Source organism: Pan troglodytes, chromosome 7 (assembly GCF_028858775.2).
Source record: "Pan troglodytes isolate AG18354 chromosome 7, NHGRI_mPanTro3-v2.0_pri, whole genome shotgun sequence".
Taxonomy (NCBI): Eukaryota; Metazoa; Chordata; class Mammalia; order Primates; family Hominidae; genus Pan; species Pan troglodytes.
Window position 1 is genome coordinate 80,137,906 of NC_072405.2, and position 19,643 is coordinate 80,157,548.

The window sequence follows — 19,643 nt, forward strand, 5'->3', positions numbered from 1 at the left end:
GAGACCAAAACAGATTGTTAAACGCTACACTGTGTCTCCCCAGAATTCATATGCTGAAGCCCTAGCCCCAGTACCTCAGCAGGTGACTGGATTTGGAGACGGGGTTTTAAAAAGGCAATTAAGGTTAAACAAGGTTTTATGGGTGGGTCCTAATCCAATATGACTGAATTAAAAGAGGAGATTAGAACACAGACAACCACAGAGGGAAGACCATGTGAAGACACAAGGAGAGGGGCTTCAGAAGAAACCAATCCTGCTGACACCTTGGTCTGAGACTTCTAGCCTCCAGATTGTGAGAAAATCAATTTCTGTTGAGCCATCCAGTCTGTGGCAGTATTATGGCAGCTGTAGCAAGTTAACACACAGGAATCAACTTCTGCCCCTCAGAGCCACAGTAAAACCTGCAATCCCAAGTTCAGTTATGCGGGGGTTACTAACAGTCCATGAAGGTGTGAGACACATGTTGTTTTCTACGACTGTTTTTAGCTTACTGAATATAGCCAACACAATTATACGGGTATTTAATTAAAATGTAGATTTTTTTTTTAACTTAAGAAGCAAAGCTGACTTGATTGTACCAAGCATCATGTTAATGCCAACCAGCATCCCATGTGGAAGGAACTACTGGGTTTATTTCACTCTAGATGGCAACCATCAGCCCTGCAGGAACTATGATCCTACCGGACGTTGGCAAATGGGTCTCAGGTTATGTGTTGATGCCAGTCCATTAGCAGTGGCCGACTGACATCTCCTTTTAAAATGTACTCCAAGATGGAGTCTTGGTTCAGGAAAAGGGAGCCCTAAAAATGGGCCTCGGTAAATGCCCCTGGCACAGGACAGCAGATTTGCCCCAGGGAGTGGCGCGTCTGAAGGGCAGATCTGCTAAATGAATACTGAGGAAACACGGGAGCCACCTTTTATGTTCAGTTACTTTTGAAAACTATCTTAACAGATAATAACAAGTATATTTTTAATGGACTAAGAATAGGGAGAAGAGATGGGAAGAGATGGCAGCAGGAGAAGGTAAGAATTGTCTGTCTTTGGCAGATGACATCCCCTGCCTACAGAATGACAGTTTATTTATTTATTTATTTATTATTATTATTATTATTATTTTGAGACGGAGTCTCGCTCTGTTGCCCAGGCTGGAGTGCAGTCGCGCGATCTCAACTCACTGCAAGCTCCGCCTCCCGGGTTCACGCCATTCTCCTGCCTCAGCCTCCCCAGTAGCTCGGACTACAGGCGCCCACCACCACGCCTGGCTAATTTTTTTGTATTTTTAGTAGAGACGGGGTTTCACTGTGTTAGCCAGGATGGTCTCAATCTCCTGACCTCGTGATCCACCCTCCTCGACCTCCCAAAGTGCTGGGATTACAGGCGTGAGCCACTGCGCCCGGCCTTTTCTTTTAACTTTTAAGTTCAGGGTACATGTGTAGGTTTGTTACAAAGTAAACTTGTGTCACAGGAGTGTGCTATGCAGATTATTTCATCACCCAGGTATTAAGCCTAGTACCCATTAGTTGTGTTTCCTGATCCTCTCCCTCCTTCCACATTCCACCTTCTGATAGGCCCCAGTGTGTGTTGTTCCTCTTTGTGTGTCCATATGTTCTCATCGTTTAGCTCCCACTTAAAAGTGAGAACCTGTGCTAATTGGTTTTCTATTCCTGTGTTAATCTACTAAGGATAATGGCCTCCAGCCCCATCCATGTTCCTGCAAAGGACATGGTCTTGTTCTATTTTATGGCTGTATAGTATTCCATGGTGTAAATGTACCACATTTTCTTTATCTAGTCTACCATTGATTGGCATTTAGGTTGATTCCATGTCTTGGCTATCATGAATAGTGCTGCAATGAACATATGTGTGCGTGTGTCTTTATGATAGAATGAATGATAGTTTTTAGTAATAAGGCAAGATATGCACACATGTCCTTTAGGAACAAGTATTATCTTGTTCTATCTTCCACTTGCCAGCCCCACTGCCCTACCTCTACGGCTGGCTGAAACATGCTCTTAGCAGTTACAACACCTGGAATTGTGCCCATGTGGTTTATCCAGTAAACAGTAATACAATAGCCATTTGTATACAAACAGTAAAACAGTCCTTAAGGAATTTAGATTTAAAGAAGCAACTTCCTTACTACATAAAAAGACCAGGGAGAATTAATTACTAATAGAAAACTGTCATAGGAACTTTCTGAAAGTCTCCTTATTCAATACCACCTGTAAAAATCACTTTACTCCCATTAGAGAAGGAAAGAATTTTCATTACTTTGAACATTTTAAATATGGTTAATTTCATTATATATTATATATTATATTTTTTCCAAGTGAAACTTTATGTTGTGAAATACTGAATCATTTTAAGAGGCTTTTCATGTTTACAAAGGATTAGATTAGATTAATTATAAGAATTTTCAAAATAAAATCCAGTTTAAACTTATTAGGTTTTATTATAAAGTACAATTATTATATTAAGGCACAATAGCTTGGCATATAATTTCACATTCTGACTTTGTACATCTGAAATTAGACAGTGGTTTATTTCATAGATTCCAGACAAACCCTAGAAGCAAGACAATGTTAAAAATGTAGAAGCTTTGGTTCCTTGCACATAAACATGCTTTACACTGTAATGTTAATTCACTTAAGAGTTCCAGTTTGCTTATTTTTTTTTAGATTATACGTTTCCTCCATCTAATCAATGTGTTATCTTATGCAGTTTCAACAATGTAACAATAACGCTACAAAATTTAAATGAAGACGTAATCAATAGTAGGTTAAGATAAATTATTTTTACTTATGCATTCAAATTACTCTTATGGCCTCAGCAATGTACACTCTAGCAAAAATCAGTATTCTTTCAAGTAAAACACAGGGGCAAAGGAATTTTAAGAAAAGTAGGCCAATAACTGCAGTTACCATATAACATTTGTGAATAATTTGCTCGGTTTCAAAAGTGCAAGAAAAATGCTGCACATTTGAAATCTGGTGAAAGGTAAATGAAGACAAGGCCTAGAGCAAGGTTTACATGCCAAGGGTTAGAAAAGAAGTGAATACACAGCTGCTTTAAGTCAAGCATTTATAATCTAAAATATGTATAAGGAAAATACCCTGTAAATAACTGAATTAACCATGAGAAACATATTTGTGAATATTTTAAAGCCAAATTCAATAAAATATTCATTAAACAAGTTCACAAGCAGAAACGGAACTGTAAGTTTTAAAACTTGTGTAAGCTTCATGCCATCTCTTAAGGCCTAAGCAATATAGTATTTACAAACATAGCAATAGTGGACTCCTAAGTAGTTTATGGCCATTTTCTGTACTTCTGGAAGATACCACATTGCAAAACATACTCAGGCAAACCACCAACTCAAGGCTAAGGATCTTGCAAATTTATACTTAAAAAAAAAAAAAGAAAAGAAACTGAGACGCAAAATCTACATATTAAAGAGATAAATAGTGATTCCATAAAATTTCCTGCTATAAAAGATAATTCTTTCTTGCAATAAAACAATTAAAAATTTCAAATTTGCTACCATAGTATGGCTGTGACAACTTTTTTCACGATAAAAATAACAGCAAATGAACTGTGGTAATAGTTCTAATTTGATGTGAAATTCATTTAGGAGTTCAGTAAAATTTAGAGCTGGGCATGATGGCTCACGCCTGTAATCCCAGCACTGTGGGAGGCTGAGGCAAGTGGATCACTTGAGGTCAGGAGTTCGAGACCAGTCTGGCCAGCATGGTGAAACCCCATCTCTACTAAAAATAGAAAAATCAGCCAGACCTGGTGGCGTGCCTGTAATCCCAGCTACTCGGGAGGCTGAGGCAGAAGAATTGCTTGAACCTGAGAGATAAAGGTTGCAGTGAGCCAAGATCACGCCACTGCACTCTAGCCTGGGCGACAGACCAAGACTCTGTCTCAAAAAAGTAAATAAATAAACAAAATTAAATTTAATTCTAGCAATGATTGGAACTACTTATATCTTATATTCAGTTGTAAGACAACATTCTGTAGTGGTTATTTTTCTTCACTGACCAACAAAATTAACTCCTAGGAAGTCCACCTCTCCTCCACCAATCAATAAAAACACACATGATTCAGCAATTAGCAGATATGAGTGGTCTCCCTGGGTGAAAAGGTAATGTCTTACAGTTTTCTCCCTTCTCCCACCATGAAAGGGAATGCCTTGCCAGGGGATCATTCCCCAGCAACAACCCCACGAGCAGTGTGGATGCTTTGTTTACTACATTGCAGACTCTAAAAGCAAAGTTTTGCAAAAGGTTGGAAGTGAATTACTATTCCTAAACACTGGTTTTATTCTGATACTACTAAAACCCAAGGCAAGTATTAAAAATGTCTAAGTCAGGTTAACTTTTTTAAAAAACTCACAAATTCAGACACTATGCCTAATTTTTTGAAAATGTTCCAGTGAATGATTTCTAAGAAGAGGTCATATAATTAAATTGAAAAATGTAGAGGCAAGTCTGATAATCCCCAATTTCCATAAAACTCAACACCTGCTGCCCATGTAATAAATCAGTTTGTGAATCTAATTGCTCTTGTTTTGCATGCTTCCATGAGCCTGTACAGCTAAGCTAACACCATTGTCATAGCCTTAATCACAGTCAGGTTTATTTTTGTTGGCAGCCCTATGCAAATCATTGTATTATGGGTCTTTGCACTTAATTCACTTAGATTATACCCTGATACTGAAAACAGATTGTAAAACAGGAAGGGTTTCTGAATTGTTTAATTAACTATGAGCTGTAATTTCTATTTATATCTAAGCGAAATGTTATAGCTCTGTGTTAAATATTCATAGGAAAACAGATTATTCTGTTTCTAATTTATAATACTTAAGCTTGTTGTAATTTAGAAGTTATAGCTACCCACAGAGCGAATATACCAGCATTTTTTTCAATGTTTTGAGCCAATTTCTTTTATGTGAACTAACCTCTGGAACAAAACACCTAATTTACTAAATGCTATCTTGGTGGCCTAAAAGAGTTACAGCAACTTCAAAGTGGCCCAGCTTTTACCCTCTGTCTTTACATCTTCTACCATATGCTCTTTTCAAGGAACCATGGGGAAACCAATTGTGTCAGTCGATTACCACCAATTATTGTTGGTCAATTAAATTCTCAAGAGCCAGAAAAAGCCTGGTATCTACCTCACATTTTTTTAACCTCACTCACTTTTTCTAGCATGGTAAACTGTCTAAGAAAAAAAAAAAGGAAGAGTCATCAATTAAAGTGCAATCATATGACCCCAAAAGCACAGGCAACAAAAGCAAAAATAAGACAAATGAGATTACATACATCAAACTAACACTTCTGCACAGCAAAGGAAACAATCAACAGAATGAAGAGACAATCAAGAAAATGGGGAAAATATTTGCAAACTACATATCTGCTAAAGCAGGGGTGTCCAATCTTTTGGCTTCCCTGGCCCACAATGGAAGAAGAAGAATCATCTTGGGCCATACATAAAATATAATAACACTAAAGATAGCTGATGAGCTAAAAAATAATTACACAAAAAATCTCATAATGTTTTAAGAAAGTTTAGAAATTTGTGTTGGGCCGCATTCAAAGCCATCCTGGGCCGCATGCAGCCCACGGGCCATGGGTTGGATAAGCTTGTGATTAGGGATTAACATGCAAAATATATAAGAACTCAAACAACTCACTAGCAAGAAAACAACCCAATTTAAAAATGGGCAAAGTCCCTGAATAGGTATTTCTTAAAAGAGAACAGACAACAGGTATATGACAATATGCTTGATATCACTAATCATCAGGGAAATGCAAATTAAAATCATGATAAGCTCTCACCTCACACCTGTTAGAATGGCTATTTTAAAAAGATAACAGATAAGTGTTGGTAAGGATGTGGAGAAAAGGGCACCCTCACACACTCTTGGTGGGAGTGTAAATTACTACAACCATTATGGAAAACACTAAGGAGGTTCCTCAAAAAATTAAAAACAGAACTACCCTTTGATTCAGCAATCCAACCACCAGGTATTTACCCAAAGAAAATCAGTATGTCAAAGAGATAGCTGCATTTCCATGCTTATTGCAGCATTATTCACAATAGCCGAGTTATAAAATCAACCTTAAAGTTCATCACTGGATGAATGAATTTTTTAAATTGTGGTATATATAATGGAATACTACTCAGCCATAAAAAGGAAATCCTGTCATTTGCGAGAACATAAATGACCCTGGAGGACATTAAATTAAATAAACCAGGAGCAGAAAGATAAATAGTCCAGATCACTCATATGTGGAATCTAAAAAAGTTGATCTTCTAGAAGTGAAGAGTAGAATGGTACAGGGACTAGGGTGGTTGGGGGCAGAGTGGAGGTTGCTGGGGGGATGTTAATGAAAGGATAAAAAATTTCAGGTAGCTAAAAAGGATATGTTCAAGAGATCTATTGATCAACACAGTGACTATAGCTAACATTATATTGTATTCTTCAAAAATGCTGAGTGTGGAGGTAGAGTGTTCTCACCACAAAAATGGTAACTATGTGAGGTAATGAATATGTTAATTAGCTGGAGTTCCTCATTCCACAATGTATATATACTTCAAAACAGTATGTTGTACATGATAAATACATACAATTTTATCTACCAATTTTAAAAAATAAACCTAAAGACTCTTAAATCCAATCACATTAGTCTCTTGCCATGAGAGAACCTATTTGCATCGAAATATTCTAATAGAGTAGAATTATGTTCAGACTTTTCCTATTGATTAATCTGATCTCAGAACCCTTCTAGATGCTAATATTTTCACACAAACTGAGAAGCGGTAAATAAAAGAGGAAGAAGAGCATAGGATGTTCATGAACCTTCGCTACTAAACTATATTCCATCTACAAGACCACATGGCTAGACAAGCTCAGCCAAGGGCCCTCACAGGACCTCTCTTCACATGTGAAGAGAAAAGGGTTCCAACAACCATAGATATCAGGCAGGACCTCAGGACCTCTTCTGCTGCTGGGCAATCAATCTCCGAGTCGGTTAAAGTAAATGTAATTGGTATTTAAGGTAAATATGTAGAGATAGGACCCTGGAAAGTCCTTGAGTGAGTTTTCAGAGACTATACTGGAGTCACAAGCGAGGCTGAAGAAATGAGTCACTAAAGAATGACTGCTCTTTGGACTCCAAGTATGCATCATCTTTGCACGACTATTAAGCCATGAACTGCAAACATCCTCCTGAGGAAGGCATCCATTAAACTCCCAAACAGAAACTAGGTGCTTGTTCAAATTTAATTTAGACAAAGACAAGGTGCCCCCTGCCAGCTCTGGCAGGAGCCAATTCTACACAGAATGGGCTGTCCTTCAAAGAAACTGGGACACTAAATCAACGAGGGTGTGTCTGGGGGGTGTGGAGCTGGGGACCCTCCGCTTAGGGGTTTTCCTCACATTCTAAATAACATCTAGGGGAGGTACACTTGGTCAAACTCAGCTTCCAGAGCAAAGTAGACTTGAGTCACCTCTCACTGCTAGAGTCAGAGCCTCACTAAATCCAGTTGGTCCTTTCTTTGTGATGACTTCCCTTTAAACACCTTCCACTTTGTAAGATACTGAGCACTTTCTCTATAATAATATATAACAGTGGGTTGCTTAGTCTATGCCAGATACTTTCGTAAATGCCTGAAATTTATGCCTGTGAAGTAGTAGAATCATCTCTATTTTACAAACACAGAAACTGAGGCACAGAGGTGCTAAGGAACTTACTAGAAAGAGTTCAGTTACTAGATGACGGAGTTAGGGCTGAGTGCAGTCTGATTCCAGGACCTGCTCAGAGCCATTATGTTACATGAGGCAAATGAAAACAAGCAAAATTCTGCCCCTGCCCACTAAGAGACCAGAGATTATTTGCTTGCTTACTTGTTTCTTGTTTGCAGGAATGGGGGTGGGTTGAAAACTATAGAAAGCTCAATAAATTATTTAAATACAGTGTGACATGACTATAACAGATTTATGAATAGAGAATCTAACTCAATCTGGAATATAAAATGTGGGGTAAGAAATGGGCTGAGTGTTGCTGGAGAGGCTGAGGCATGGCAAGCTTCGTATACCAAGAACCTTGGGATTTACACTGTAGCTTTAGGAGAACTGCCTTTTGGATGGATCATTCTGGCTGTGTATGCCAGAAAGGCGCAAGAAAACAGATAGAGGGATAATGTTGGCAATTATTTTATAACGCAGTCAGGGAAATTTAAGGAACAGGTTGAGATAGACTTGACAGCAAAAGTGGAGAATTATTTTAAAATGAGGAATGATGGGGCTGGATAGTAAAAGACTGTCAGGGTGAATGGGAATGGAACTGAAACACACAACGATGTCAATTTCAGGCATGTTTAATTGTGCTCTCCATGTCCTGTGTAAAAGGGATGCCAAGAAAGCATGTAAAGGTATGAGAGTGACCCTCTAGGGAGAGATCTGAACAGAAGATAAATGTATGAAAACATTAGCATATGAATAAATTTATTCTAATTCACCACACCCATCTTGAAAGAAAAAAAGATCAGACATATTCCTAGGGAACAAATATGTATGATAGCAATGTAATTTGAAAGACTGACCTCCAAGTATGAGGAAAATAGAAACCAGACTTGACTTAGAACTTCTACTGGTGTCAGAAGCTATTATTGCTAATGGTTAGGAGACAACTTCTTGAGTCTTGATTTTTCATCTCCTCTTCAAAGTGCCCTCTACCCTTCTTCACTTTGTTGCAAGCACTGCTTTGTCCTTTCACTCCTAATTTTCCAGTGGTGTTTCGGTGTTCCTCCTTTTGACTCTCTATTTTCTCTAGGAGTCTCGTGTATGTACATAACAGACAAACAAACAAACAAACAAACAGGAAATCACCTCCCATCAATCAGTATTTACTCTGGGTAAGCTGTCAAGTGACTAACAATGACTATACACAACTTCGATCTTGATGTATCTATTTTTTTATATCTATTAAGTCTGTGTTCCAAATGAGAGGAAATTACCTACATTCTGCATTTCATTATCATTTCACTACAGCATATGAGTTTTTATACACACACACATACACATACACACACACATAAGGACAACTTATTATGACTTTATTTCTACTGGTATAAAAGGTAAAAGACCTTTAAAAGCAACATAGATTCCTTACCTCAGCCAAATCTTCATAATCTTTACATTTTAAGTCAGTCCCCAACTTAAGCCAGATAGCTTGATGTTTATTGGTGTGATTTGATACGGTTTGAGAGGCTGTGCAAAAAATAAATCTCCCCTCAATGTCTACCCATTCCAATTTATGATAACTTAGTGTCAAGCCATAGAAGGTCACCATTAAAATGCAAATATATCATCTGGAATAATAACTCATACTGCCATTACATTCTATTAGCATACTAGAATAAATTTATCATATTAACCTACAAGTCACTTGATATGACTTTAAGACAATAGCATGGTATATTAAATTTGGGTGGTGGGATAGAAGAAAGAGACTAGTCCAGAATATGAGGCAAGGCCTGGGATAAAAAGGAAGCCGGGGTCCCCTAGGGGGAAGGATGTCAAAAACAGAAGGAATAAACAAATTTGCCTGGAGCAATCTTGCCCAGATGATGAAAAAGCACTTTCACTTCTGAGTGTCTGGTTTTGAGATGATTTAAAACATGGTCATTATTTGCTTGAAATCCTGCAGGAAACTTTGAATTATATATGTACATATTGTACTAGTTATCTTAGAAATGTGATTGGGCTGCAATTATGTCAGTAAAGCTCTAACTACCAAAAGAAAATTGTATGGCATTCTCTATCATGCCTGGACAAATTTAGATGATTGAAAGCATAAACCAGGCCATATTTTATACTACATCTACGTAAAGAAAAGCAGGAAAAGTCTTAGCTCATGCATGCTGGATGCTAAAACAACTTTGGGACTGAATAGTAGAAGGAGCATTCGCCTCTGGGAAAATGGACACTGAAATACAGTAGCAATCCGGCCTCGGCTACACAAAGTCAGGATCGTGATTCACTGACAGAACTGCTGAGCTCCATATGGTTTAAAAACTCCAGCCGGAAAGTCAGTTTTTCTGGAAATGGCAAATTACACTTAACTATTTTAGCTAAAGACACACTTCGTATAATTCTCAGACACAAATTATGGTGAACTGTAAACTTATATTGTGGTGTGTGCAACTAGAACAACAGTAAACATTGTATCTTGTCTCTTTTAACACCATAATTTTTTAGACTCAACAAAGATCTCTTAATTCCAGGACCTACTAACAGTGCTCTTCATTTTATGAGATATGCATGTCAAAGTACCTAGTAAGGTACCAGATATATGTATATTAGGTGCTTGATAAGTGTTTGCTAAATCTGAACCTAGGAAAACAAAATGATTTTAAAAATGTCTCTCTCAGTAAATTTTAATCACTGGTGTCTTCGAATAATGCAATACCAGATCACTTCTCTTCCCTCTGAAATCCCATTTGACTAGGTGATACAAAAAGGACTTGACTATCGCCATGACAGATATGTGAGCTGTGTGAACACTTCCTATCTGTATATATTTTATTTTATACCTGGTTTTCAAATAGTTTCCCCTCTGATTCTTCTTTGTCTGCTCCACATATTTCTTTTATAGGGAAATAAACTGCCTGGCTTCTCAGTTTTTACCACCAATACTGGCAGAGCTAGATTTTAATAATTTTAATTCACTTGGAATTTCTTGTAGGGTTGCCATATTTAGTGAATAAAAAATATAGGATGCCCAATAATATTTGAATTTCAGATAAATTAAATTTGAATTGCAGAATAATTTTGAGTATAAGCATGTCCCATGCAATATTTGAGACACACTTTTACCAAAAAATTTTATTTGTTGTTTCTCTAAAATAAAATTTAAGTAGACATTCTGCATTTTATCTGGCAACTCTAGTGACTTGATAAAATCATAGATTATGACTTTGAACTTATCACGCTACAGATAAGGTGCCTGAAGCACGGAGATGAAGAAACTGATGTAACTCAAACAGGCACCCAGTAACAGCCTTGACTACCACCCAGGCCTTGAAACCGCCAGTCAACAACTCTGCTACAATCTTGCCTCCCTGTAAAACCATCTGGTTAAATTTATCCAATTGCCATTGTTTAACTGAGTATATCTCATTACTGGCTCCCAAGGGTACAGGGCATTTTCATTACAGCTGAATGGTGAGTTCCACTCTGCCCCACCAAACATGCACACACAATTGTACCAAGGTCTTTTTTTGTAATAAATTTGGTAATCAGTTTACTATTATCTTCATTATACGTATGATACTGAATTGTAGTTGTTTCTATACATACATTTCTTTCCAATAAGAGTGCATACTCCTTGAGGTCAGGAACTCAATTCATCTCTAGCACAGGTCCTGACTTACAGGGGCCTTTCACTAAATACTTAATAAGACTCTAAAAACTATTCAACTGTTTAAATGACAGTATAGTATTCAAAAGGGAAGAGATCAGCTGGGTGCGGTGGCTCACGCCTGTAATCCAGGCACTTTGGGAGTCTGAGGCAGGTGGATCACGAGGTCAAGGGTTTGAGAAACCCCGTCTCTACTAAAAATACAAAAATTACCTGGGCGTGGTGGCATGTACCTGTAGTCCCAGTTACTCGGGAGGCTGAGACAGAAGAATTGCTTGAATCCAGGAGGCAGAGGTTGCAGTGAGCCGAGATCGTGCCACTGCATTGCAGCCTGGGCTACAGAGTAAGACTCCATCTCAAAAAAAAAAAAAAAAAAAAAAGGAAGAATCACCTTCAGTACACCCTACATAAAGATGGGATGTCCAGAATAAAGATCTCTCCTTGAGGTCTACATATTTGGAATATAGAAACATACTCTTACACACAGTAATCTTTTATGACATGGCCAAAATAAATGTACTCATACATATTAGCTATGGTGCTAATCTGATACTAGGAATAATTACTTCTTCGACAAATGATAACCAATGTTATTTGAGCAGGTACTACATTCTCTCACAATCTCATTTAATCCTTATAAACTACTACTTTGCATGCTCACTTAAAAAGTAGGTAAACTGAAGCTTGTCAAGGTTAGTAATGCACCCAGCATCCCCACAGACCACAGCAGGGTCTGGACTTGAATCTAGGTGTCTCCAATTCCAAGTCCATGTGTTTAACTACTACTCTTTGGCAGTTCCACTGGTGGTCTCACATCCCTATGTGATGTGAGTTGCTGGAATGGTGGGGGGTGGTCCCAATATCAGCTACTCCTTACAGGAGAGGCACCTAAATTATAGCAATTATTTTCATAGGTAACATGATCACTTCCTGGTGTACATAAATGTTTTATTTATGTTACTTTTTATGAAATTATCATTCAGGAAGTGTGTTCATGCATTTGCTTCACCCTGCATCTCTTTCTGGTTGGAAGACAAAATACAGATCACATTTTTATTTACTATAATTACAAAAAAATTTGAATTTAAAATTTAAAAATGGAAGAAAGTAGAAATAAATTATTAAACTGAACTACTGGCTATAGGGAAATACTTGGTGGTGCACAGTTTGCATTTAAGTGTAAATGAGCTTTACTCAAGTCAGTAAGAAAAACTCAAACTTATAATCAAGTGAATTTTAAAATATGCATAATAGAAATAAACTATTTAGATTTTTCAAGTCCCATTTTAGTATGGTTATCAAATTTCTTTATAAATCACCTAATCCATGATCCATTACTCTCCTGTTGATGTATATTTTTACTACTGAAAATCATAGTTAATTTTATATGTATTTAAAATCACCTGTAAAGTAGATCTTCTAAAACTTGTTTAGAGAAAGTGATACAAAATATGACACAGTTCATTGAACTTTGTTAGTTTTAAGTATTCCAGGACTTACTTTCATATTAGCTTTTGAATGTTAGCGTACATCAGAATCACCTGGGATGCTTATTAATACATCCACCTCCAGATATTCTGCTTTGGTAAATCTTGGGCAGAGTCCTTCCATCTCCATTAAAAAAAAAAATCATCCTGTAATTCTACTTCCACACTTCTACCTTCTTGAGATAATGACTGCTTTTTGCTGTTGTTTTGTTTTTGGTTTCATTTTTTTGAGACACAGTCTCCCTCTGCCCCCCAGGCTAGAGTGCCGTGGTATGAGCTCAGCTCACTACAACCTCTGCCTCCTGGGCTCAAGTGATTCTCCTGCCTCAGCCTCCCAAGTAGCTAGGACTACAGGTGTGTGCCACCACACTTGGCTAATTTGTATTTTTAGTAGAAATGGGGTTTCGCCATGTTGGCCAGGCTGGTCTCAAACTCCTGGTCTCAAATGATCTGCCCGTCTTGGCCTCCCAGAGTGCTGGGATTACCACCATGCCTACCTGCCTCTCCATTTTAATTACAGAAGTAATTCTGCCACAAGTGGAGCCAAAATTTCACTTGAAGAAACCTTGATTTTTTATCCTCCACTGTGGCATTTCCCACAAAAATATAAAATGAAATGAAGATGAATGCAGTGGTTCTCAACCCTGGCAGCACATCAGAATCACTAGGTCTAGAACCAGGCCAAGTTCACTAGGCGATTCTTATTAACAGTCAAGTTTGAGAAGCGCTGGCTCAAGCAATACAAGACATGACTAGAGAGTACTGCCACACTTTTCTTTATGTTGCTTGTAGAATACATCTTAATTAAAAAGTAGGACTTGCATTTAGAAGTAGCACCACCAACAAAAACACTTTTGTGAAATCTCTTCTTCTTGCATTCCTTTGCGACTTGTGGCAGGAATAGGGGACTCTCAGGGTGACCATCCACATAGGAGAAGGCCTGCTCTCCCCTCATATCCAAAAAGACTGTGAAAGTTAGGGATGCTTTTACAGCAGCAGAGTTTGCCACCCTCTGCACTACCTCATCTTTTGATCTAACAATTTTTTTGTGGGTGTGGCAATTGCCACAGCCAGCTTGGAGAACCTGGCCTGCTCATTCCAGAAATATTGGCCCCTTGAGTGCCTTAGAAATCATAAAAGAAGAGTTGGTTTGTACAGTCAGCTTTATTACCCTTTCCCCACTCCCATTTCTATGATTGATATGGTTTGACTCTATGTCCCCACCCAAATTTCATCTTGAAGTGTAATCTTCATAATCCCCATGTGTCGAGGGTGCGACCTGGTGGGAGGTGATTAGATAATGGGGGTGGTTTCCCCAACACTGTTCTCATGAGAGTGAGTTCTCATGAGACTGATGGTTTTATAAGTGTTTGACAGGTCCTTCTTCACACACTCATACTCTCTCCTGCTGCCTTGTGCAGATGGTACCTGCTTCCCCTTCTGCCATGATTGTAAGTTTCCTGAGGTCTTCCCGGCCATGTGGAACTGTGAGTCAATTAAGCCTCTTTCCTTTATAAATTACCCAGTCTTGGGTATTTCTTTATAGCAATATAAAAATGGACTAATACAATGATTTTCTACTAAAACGTGGAGAACAAAGAAGAGGCACCTTCATTCACTTCTACACAGAGCATCAAAGCTGCCCCACTATGATGAGAAATGTCAAAGGCATATCCAGAGCAAAAGTATTTAGAAAATTAAAGAAGTTGACTCTCAAAGGTTTGCCAAGGAGGCAAGCCTTTACAAGTATCAGCTCAAGGCTCTATTTAACTTGCAAATTGAGCTAAACAGGGTGACCCTGGTTTTGTTTGTCTGTTTATCTCAGTGTGCAAAATATTTTTTTCCTGACTATGATGCATGATGTGTATCTTTAACCATGACTGTAATAGGGCAAATACTTTGTGTGTTTCTTCTTAAACCCATGTGTGCCAATTATATTTGTTATTGTAATTTTGCAATTTAATTATATTGCATAAGATGCACTCTGAGTGTAAAAAGGGTTTGTTGTTGTTTCAAAACTAATCCTAGGGCTTTCGAATAGATCTTTGATAAAAGCAAATTTAAGTATTTTGTGTAAACAAATGCCAGCGTAACTTCCAAGTGGATCAAGGATTCAAATGTAAAAAATAAAAGCATGAAAGTACTAGAGAAAAACACTGTGGATAATTGCTTTATAATTTTCAAGTGCTTTACTATGAATCAAAATCCTAAAAACAAATAAGAAAAGGTTGGTAAATTCAAGTAAATGTCTAAAACATGCATAACATGAAATACCATAAGCAAAATTAAAAGGCAAGCAACAGACTGCAAAAATACTAGATTATATATAAAGGGCTAATCTGAACATATTAAAAGTTCATAAAAACCCATAATACAAAAATCAACAAATAATAGACAAGAGACTGGGAAATAACAGAAATTCAACAGAAAAGGAATAACTGACTTTAAAACATATAAACTCTATATCAACTCCACTAATAATAACAACAATAACAATAGCCTAAACGTACTATGTGCCAGGCACTAGTCTAGCTCTCTACACATACTAACACATATAGTTCGTAAAGCAGCCCTATGAGGTGGTTATTCTTTTTCTCTGCAGTATATACACCAGGATATTAGAGACACCAAAAGTTAAGACATTTGCCCAAGGTCACAGAGCTGGTAAGTGTTAGAGCCTAAATTTAACCCTGAGTGGTGGGTTCCAGAGGCTGTGTTCTTAACCACTATGAATACTTCCTTTTATAATAGGAGAAATCACATTAAAATCACATTGAGATATAATTTTTTACCTCTCATACTGACAAAATTTTAAAAATTTTCTAACAAACTGTCTTGGCAAAGCAGTGGAGAACACAGGCACTCTAACACTTTGCTGGTGACATGTAAACACAACACCTACAGGGGGAAATCCAGCAATCTCACTCCTAGGAATTCATCCCACACATGTAATTGTACACATGCAAGATTATATATTTCTGAGGTTATTATTCTTACAGCATTGTCTGCAATAGCAAAAGATTGGAGAAGCTTTACTTGTCCATCATAATGTCACAGCCATTCGGTAGAATACTACACAACCATAAAAAGAAGAAAGCAGTCTTCTATCCACTAATATGGAATGACCTCCAACATACAGCAAACGCAAAAGCAAGATGCAAAACAGTGGGTATAGTGTGCTATCTTTTGTGTAGAGAAAAGGAATAAGAATATGCATTTGTTGGACATTCTAGGGAGTAAGAAAAGAGGATTCTGAATTCCAAACCCAGGTCCATTCTCAAAGGAAAATCTTTGGCCTAACCTCAAAACATTGACAAATAAGTATACCCTATGCCTTTTAAGTTAAAAATAAAATGATTAAATATGAATTCATTATCTTCATATGAGTCTCCACTATGGCCAACTTTGTCAGTTAATCTAATCACGGCTCGATGGGGTTTAAAGGTGATGCTCTAGGAAAAGTGCCTTCTGCTTAAGGGACCCTCTACATAGTAATGCCACTCACTACCCAAGTGCAGTGACTGCCTCCTTTGTCCTTGTGCTTCTGCACTTTCTCCTTCGTTTGAGTTTCCATTTCTCCGCATTATTCAGAAAAATTTTCTATCCATGCTCTTTCTGAGGTCTTCAGTCATACTATGTAAGTATACAGAACTCACCAGAACAAACTAGAGGGGTTTTGGGGGGTTTTGTTGCTGTTGTTTTTGAGACAGTCTCCTTCTGTCGCCCAGGCTGGAGTGCAGTGGCACGATCTCAGCTCACTGCAACCTCTGCCTCCCAGGTTCAAGAGATCCTCCCACCTCAGCCCCCCAAGTAGCTGGGATTACAGGCACACAACACCAAGCCCAGCTACAAACTAGTGCTTTGAAAGGACACTGTGTAGGGTTGCTATGATCTAAATGTTTATGTCCCCACAAAATTCCTGTTGAAACCTAATCACCAATATGAGTATTAGGTGTTGCCTTTGGGAAGTGATGCTGTCATGAGGGTGGAGCCCTCCTGAATGGGATTAGTGGCCTTATAAAAGGGGCCCAAGGTTGCTCATTGTTACTTCCACCTTGTGAATACACAGTTTGAAGGCACCATCCATGAACAAAATAATGAGTTCTCATTAGACACAGAATCTGCCGGCACCTTGTTCTCAGACCTCCCAACCTCCAGAACTGTGAGAAACAAATTTCCATTTTTAAAGCCACCTCATTTATGGTATTTTGTTATAGCATCCTAAACTTCCCAAGACCAGGGTCATCCAGAGAAAAGAGATTTTGTTACGTTTATTCTACTGCACTAAATAACAAGGCCAAAATATGTTACTATTCTATATTTTTATCATAAAAATATATTTTGGTTTGTGCCAGGTGTGGTGGCTCACAACTGTAATCCCAGCACTTTGGGAGGCTGAGGAGAGCAGACTGCTTGAGCCGAAAAGTTTGAGACCAGCCTGGGCAGCACAGAGAAACCCCGTCTTTACAAAAAATACAAAAATTAGCCAAGGGTGGTGGTGCCTGCTGTGGTCCCAGTTACTGGGGGAGGTGGAGGGTAGAGGCCAGAGGATCCCTTGAGCCCAAGACGTTGAGGCTGCAGTGAGCCAAGATCACGACACTGCACTGCAGCCTGCGCAACAAAGAGAGACCCGGTCTCAAAATAAATAAATAAATAAATAAATAAATAATTATTTTGTTTTGCTTCTTAAAGCAAGCAAATATATTATTTTTGTGGAAGTATCCTAAATCATACAACTTCACGAGTATTTTATTTTTAAAAAACCAACCTTATTGCTTTACATAAGGTCAACGTTTTATAATTCATGCAATAAATTATTTATTTTAGGAACTACTTTCACAGAAAAGTAAGTAGACAGTTGGCTCCTTCATAAAGCTGCTTTAGAAAGCATGCTTAAGTAGGAAGTAAGCTATCCCTAAAATATCTTAATTACCTGTCTAGAAGGGAATTTGGAATCTTTTAAACAAAGAAAAATGTATTCTTTGGCACCAGATTATGTATGCTCCTTACTGAGTGAACTTCAATGCATTTTGACTTCCAGTACCTTAAATTGTGAAGTACAAACCATTTCTCGGCCAATGTAAGTCAATAAAATATAAAAAGAAAATATTTTTACACGCTTCAGTAAGGATGTGTCTACAAATTGCTCACAAATATAAAGAATGCCATTTTTATTTTAAGAATATATTTAGAATAGGTTTAAACGATAGGCATTTTTATTATGCACTTGAATCTGCTCCACTGGAGAGCACATTGTCCTGTCTCTAAAAAATATTCATTTCTTGCCTTAAAAAGCCAATACTTTAAATAGTGCATAGTAGAAAGTGCTGTGCACAAACAGAATGCTATGGGAATTCAGAAGCAAAAGTTAATGCTTCTGGCTGAAGGAATCATAGATGGTAATGGTATTTAGATTATTGTTCTGTAATAATATAGTACCCTACCCTCACACTATATATTATTTATTATTTTAATATATAATAAAATATAGTAGTATTTTATTAAAGTTGGGCCTGATCATGTGACTTACTTTGGCCAATGAAATTTTAGCAAACATGACACTAGCAGAGGCTTTAAATGTACTCATTTTTATACTTTATCATGTATTCATTAGACTCAAACTGATGAGAGACTCATGGGTCAAATCTGAAGCAAAGCAAACCCCAAAGCAAGTCCAGCTCACCATGATTGAAAACACAGCTGTCCAGATGAACCCAGCCCTAAAGCAGCCAAACCATAGTCAACCTGCAGTTGCTTGAGCATGAGATGTTGTGGTAAGTCACTGAGATTTTGAGTTTTTTATGTGGCACTGTATTAGTCCGTTCTCATGCTGCTATGAAGAAATACCTGAGACTGGGTAATTTATAAAGAAAAGAGGCTTAATTGACTCACAGTTCTCCATGGCCAGAGAGGCCTCAGGAAACTTACAATCATGGCAGAAGGTACCTCTCCACAGGGCGGTAGGAGAGAGAATGAGTGCCGAGCGAAGGAGAAAGCCCCTTATAAAACCAACAGATCTGGTGAGAATTCACTCACTATTATGAAATAGCATGAGGGAAACCACTCATATGGTTCAATTACCTCCACCTGGTCCTGACCTTGACACATAGGGGGTTATTACAGTTCAAGGTAACATTGGGTGTGGACACAGAGCCAAACCATATCAAGCACTATTGTGGCAAAAACTGACTGATGATGGATTTTGAATTTCACATGAAGGATGGATAAAATTTAACTATGTGAAAAGGAAAGAAAGGGCTTACAAGGCTGAAGACTCATGTGAGTGAACACATCTTCCAATCCATCACTCAGCTAGATCTTTCTTTCTTTGAAATATTTATTTTTTTGTTTCTTTTTAATTGTGCCAGGGAGGGAGTCTTTTCTCCTTCATATCCTCTCTGAGGTCTTTGCAATATTTCTTGCGTCAATCTGTTTCCTTCCATTCTAACTACTCTGACCCCAGCTGAAGTCATCTTCATATCACACCTATTACTGTAAGAGTCTCCTAAAAAGCCTTCCTCACTTAGTCTCTTTAAACTGCCCTATACATAAAGGCAAAATAAATGGTGCTAAAAAAAATAAGATCATGTGAAGTCATTGAGAAACCTCCAACACATCCCTGTGCAGACTGAACTGACAAATTTGTCAATCTATTCCTTCATTTTGGTCTATATTTTCTGAGTACCTGTTACATTTCAGCATTGTTACCAGATGTGGGTAATGA

At 37.9% G+C, this 19,643-nt stretch overlaps 1 protein-coding gene across 13 annotated transcripts in view; it reads right to left on the reverse strand.

Annotated features, from left to right (window-relative positions):
• EYA1 (EYA transcriptional coactivator and phosphatase 1) overlaps positions 1 to 19,643 on the reverse strand; it is a 460,645-nt gene that overhangs the window by 291,523 nt on the left and 149,479 nt on the right. The window contains exon 1 of one of the 13 annotated variants that reach the window (XM_063817190.1): positions 11,646 to 11,664. The exons of 11 other annotated variants lie outside the window; for them this stretch is intronic. The gene's annotated coding sequence lies outside the window, so the exon portion shown is untranslated. Of the gene's footprint in view, positions 1 to 11,645; positions 11,665 to 19,643 lie in introns of those variants that run through there. One more of the 13 variants, XM_063817186.1, reaches the window with a different exon arrangement.